General features: G+C 42.9%; 1 long non-coding RNA gene across 2 annotated transcripts; it reads left to right on the forward strand.

The window, feature by feature from the left end:
- Positions 1 to 2,609: 2,609 nt before the first annotated feature.
- On the forward strand, positions 2,610 to 4,609 carry LOC110287725. Of its 2 annotated transcripts, XR_002377243.2 has the most exons (4): positions 2,610 to 2,961; positions 3,576 to 3,761; positions 4,313 to 4,409; positions 4,518 to 4,609. It is a non-coding gene; the product is annotated as an uncharacterized LOC110287725 (long non-coding RNA). The 2 variants fall into 2 exon arrangements; XR_002377242.2 differs by having other exon boundaries at positions 2,610 to 3,761.
- Positions 4,610 to 5,229: the final 620 nt, after the last annotated feature.

A 5,229-nucleotide genomic window follows, 5' to 3' on the forward strand; every position in this document is an offset into this window, starting at 1 on the left:
ATTTTAATAGCCAAATATATAGATTGTTCTGTGAGTGCTAATTCATCTCCTACTCCTTCTCTATTATTGGCTGATGGGGCACATGAACATACTTGCCATGGTGGCACAGATGGGAAGTGCACATGGGTTCAACAGCATGGACTCCTTTTTACCAAGACTGTAACTCTNTGTTCCTGATATCATGACATGCTGCAGTATGACCTGCCAGAAGCTAGGTGATAGGTGGACTGCATCAGTTCACTTCTATAGTAAAGAATGGCAGTGATTTGTTCCCATCAGAAGAGATACTTCTCCTGATGATGGANTTGCCTTTCCTGAAGGTCAATGATTCAGACAAAGTACAATTTTTTGGATTAATAAGTNCTTCTATAGTATTCCACAAATTGTTTCTGACCAAAGAACTCACTTCATGTATATATCTACATATTTATATATCTATATCTATATCATCTATATCTATATCTAGAAGTATGATGATGAGGGCATTAGTTACACNTCTGTTGCTGTGATAAAATACCATGAGCAAAAGTAACTTAAAAGAGAGAAAGTTTATTTTTACTTACGGTTGCAGAGAGCTACATCCATAATGGCAGGGTTGGCATGGTATCAGACAGGCATGGCAGGAGGAACAGAGAGCTGCGAGTTCACATCTCAATCAAACACAGGGAGCAGAGAGAAACAGGAAGTTGGGTAAGGCTGTAAGNCCTCAAATACCAGCCTTGAGATTACTTCCTTCAGTAAGGCTGTACCTAGNCATTCCATGATCTCCCCAAACTGCACCACCAGCTGTTGGTCGTTGTCAAATGCACAAACCTGGAGGAACATTTCTGACTCAAACCACCATGTTCTCCATCAGCTTGAAGCAACTGACTTGAATAAATGNTAGGATGGCTTTTATCAAGGCATAGACACCGTGCAGGAAAATGAATAGGAACAGAAACTATATTGAGGTAACTGAACCTCAGCTCTCCCTCAATGTGGATCCTGTCTTCCAACCTCTCTNTATATACATTTATGTGAAAGTAACTGTGTAGGTCCCAGGAAAGTAGAAAGGATTGCATGATAGAGGAGAAAACAGAATCTTTAGTGGAAGTAGAATGTCTGTGATATGAAACTGTAATGGGGAATGCTGGGAGTGGAGAGGTGTGNGGAGGTGTGGCCAGGACACAGAGGAGAGGAGTCAACCCAAACAAAGGATGCTTGCAAACACCACACAGAAGGATGAGTCGTGATAGGGGAACAAACATAAAACAAACAGTTTAAATAGACGAACCTCCAGTAGGTACAAAAAGCTGTTAAGTAACCCTGAGTCCTGGGTTGTTTAATAAAATCCTGTGTCAGGCATGAGATTCTTCCNTATGGGTTGTTGGTCAGGGAGTCTCACAGGAGGGGGCAAGACCTGCCTCTGCTACTGTTTGCTCACCAGGACTAGGTAGCAAAACCAGATTGCTAAAGATGCCCCATCTTTTGATCACAAGGCATAGAAAACCAAGCTAGAACTTGGCTGGAAATCTCTTCCTTGCTGGCTATCTCTCGCAAAGCCAGAAGGTGCTACACAGGCTGTTGGGGGAGAATTGTTATCGACACTCTCACTTAACTGTGGACCCTGTGCACAACAATACTGACAGACTAGATAAGATAAACCCACCAGTACAATAGTGGTTGGGGTTAGGTTTTGTGTCAACCACCAGGAAGGAATTCACAGTTAAAAGGCCTGTGGTTGGGAGGTTATGTTTCCCAATAGGGAAGTACTGCTGTTGCTGTGCTAGATGGACATGATGTTCCCATTAAGTTGAGTCCTAATAACTGTTTATGTTTAGGGGATAGGAGTTATCTGTTTAGGTCAGTGAAATTTCTTTCCACAGTGGTCAGTGGTGACTGACGAGATACAACTGCTCAATGTACTCAAAAACAAGTGACCATTTATTTATTGTCCAGCAATAAATGAGACATNTATTAAGTCACATACAAGACTCAGTGAGTATCACAGAAAGAGGGTGGAGGAAGGGAGTTAGTGATGCTGGTTGGGTGATGACTTCTGGGCATGATATGACTGCTGCACTCTTGGACTNACCGTAGCTATGATTACTTATGCAAGACGTGTATAACATTAGTCCTGTACGGTCAATTTTCTATTTAGGGAACAAGAGATACTTGTTGATCCCACCCCTTCCTGAGGGTTTATTTATGGAAGTTGGTGGTTGATAGGGAAAGGAGACAACTCTTCTTCAGGTATAGATGTTGGCAAGGTGCTCATGACCCTGTAACGAAAAATTAATGAAATTTCTCTGGGTTGTTAAAAGTAAACAAACTTGAGACGTGGAAGTGGAGGAGTGGCTAGTTTGGAAGAGAAGGAGCATTGTTGGGAGTAGAAGGAGACAGAAGAGGATAGTAGGGNTGAATATGATCAAAGTTCATTATGCACATGCATGAAAATATAATGATTTCCATCCTCTGTAATTGACTTATGTTAATAAGAACATATCTCTAGTTCTACCTTGAAAAAAAAGACAGTTATATAGATAGCAGCAGGCTGGAATGCTGAGGTTCTGTAGAAGGTGCATTGTGCTCAAATCAGTGCCCAATATATGGTTTCTCCCATTACTCAGGCTTCACAGTTCCTGGATGGAGATGTGGAAATGGAAATGGTACCTNATCAGCATCCCCATTGAGCCACCAGCCAAACTTTTGCTTTATGACCCAAAAGCTTATGCTCTCTTGGCCTAGAAGTTTTGACCCCCGATAGTGGGGGTGCTTTGGTCAGGAGACATCCCACTGAACTGGAAGCTAAGACTACTCTCTAGCCACATTGGAAGCAACCATAGAGTTAGNAGGGGTGGTTGACCCAGACCAAATGAAATTGGACTCTTTCCCCACAATGGAGGTAAGGAAGATCATATCAAACGCAAGAGATCTGCACTGTGATTAAAGCCAATGGGAAACTACAACAACTCAANCCAGGTAGGATGATACATAACCCAGACCTTTCAAGAGTGAAGGCATTGGTCACTTCTCCAGGTAAAGGACCAAGAATGCCTGATTTGCTTGCTGAGGGTGAAGGGACTAGGGAACGGGTGTAGAAGATAGTTATAACTCCAGCTAAGGCTACGAAATCTGTTATAGAAATGGGGATTGTTAGTGCCAAGAATGTTTCTGTNCCTATTGTGTTCAGACTATGTTTGAGCAGATAGATGCATTTATTAAGCAAATATCAGTATTTTTGTTCTTTTTGTGTTCCTTTATCCAGTAATGTAATGACTAAGATGCTATCAGTCGTTAAATGTTCTTAAATTTATCTTGTCATAGTTAAGCCATAGGACAATAGAAGACCACATTCCTCCAGGGACCTTGCCAATTTTTTGAGGAAAATACAGTGCATTTTCACTGGTAGTGAGATAACTATATAACATTAGTCTCAAGTAAGAAACACGTTTGGTAGAAGCCCCTCCCCTAGAGTGGGTGGCCCTTTTCAGTGGTAACCACCTACATAAAGGAAGTCTTCTGGGGGAAACTCTGCNGTTTGCTGGCCTGCCTTCACTTCCTGCTGCTGGTGAGAGTGTTAATCCTTGCTGCAGCTGTGCATCCTCATGACATCATACTCCAGTGTCTCTGAGATCCAGTAGACACTGAAGATCGGTAGCTCTCCAGGAGTCTTCAAGGTACCAGGTTTGGAAGTGCTGAGGCATCTGGCTTTGTAACCTGAACAGCTCCCAGGTTCCAGCCATTGTTGGACTGGGCTGTGTGGACCCATCCAGCACACTGTAAGTCATTCTTGGAAGCCCTTTCTTAGATACCCACTCTATATGTTCTCTTCCTTAGAGAACCGTACCTAAAACAATCTGTTGATCTGTTGTTTTCCCCAAATCCCCAGCAATGCTGGGCACCCAGGACTTCCTCAGCTATCCTTTTCTCGTGTTCCTTTCCGCATAGCTCAGTGGGGCCTGCTCTAGAAAAAAGATAAAGAACAATGCTATATGACCCTTGGTTTGAGAGAGTAAATGGGTTATATTTCAACCCAGGTCCTGGGGCTCTGGGAGGCCCAACAATTCATTCCAGGTCCTCCCACACTTCTTGTCTGTGATATTGCCTCTTTCCCATAATCATTTACAACAAGAAATCAAATTCTGCCTTTCGTTATTTATCATGTTAATCTGTTCACAATCTTTCTACTTCTTATTCTCAATGGAAGCATCAGACTTCTTAGAGAGGTCAGTTTNGTGTTTTCTGAGAGGAGACGGCCATAAAACTTCTCCTTTACCCCACATGACTGAATGGCAAATCGGCCAGCGTTAGCCTTGAGTTTGTTTTTCAGCAGGTGATAACAGGAGATGGAGAAGTCAGAGGGAAGAAAGTCTGTTTCCCAGGCCACAGTGGAGAATGGCATGGAGAACCCAGGCCTCGAGCTCATGGTAATTCAGTATGGTGGCTGCTGTGTTGTGTGGCTCTGGCTGCTTTCTCAGTCTCTAGATCCCCTGACAGGACTGCATGGCTGATCTCATATTTACCTGTGCTTNTAGGAAGGCGGAAATCTTGAGCAAAGAATCACACTGGAGGAAGTGACACAGGGGCTCAGCCTGGAGGATGGCTTGGGGCATTCCTCTCTCTGGAGGTAAGGGTGCTCCGGATTCCAGCTAAGTTATCAACCAAGAACCTGGGGGTGGGGGCAGGGAAGAAAAGTGACTGAGAACAGATCCAAGCTACTCATTCTTAGATTGCTTAACTCACAAACAGGACCAGGATCACTGCATGTTACTACATAAGCATGTGTATTTTATAGAATTAACTGAATGTCAGCCCATGACTTAGACAAGACCATCAGTGCCTGCTGGGACACCACTAAGAAAAGAATAGCAACAGCAATAACAGTAAATGGCTAACATTGATTGAGCACTACTATGGTGAACAATGGACCTTGTACATTTTTGTAGACACAAAATTTCATCCTTTTGTTAGCAGTTTGACAGTCAATAATGTAAATTCTATGGTCAGTCTGCTTAGAGCCATNGCTGAACTTGGCCCAGGAATGTCCTGGTTCGTTTGTTTTGTTTTGTTTTTCTTGTTTGGGTTTGTATCTTTGCTGTTCTCTATTTTTTCTTTCTTCTCTTTGCTTTTTGATAAAATGTTACTACATAGTTATAGCTGGCTTGGTACTCATTTATAAGCTAGGGTGCCCCCTTGGACTTACTGATATGCTCTTGCCTCAAACTCCTGAGGGCTGCGATTAAATTC

The sequence above is a fragment of the Mus caroli genome, unplaced genomic scaffold, assembly GCF_900094665.2.
Source record: "Mus caroli unplaced genomic scaffold, CAROLI_EIJ_v1.1 scaffold_19963_U1_1, whole genome shotgun sequence".
NCBI lineage: Eukaryota > Metazoa > Chordata > Mammalia > Rodentia > Muridae > Mus > Mus caroli.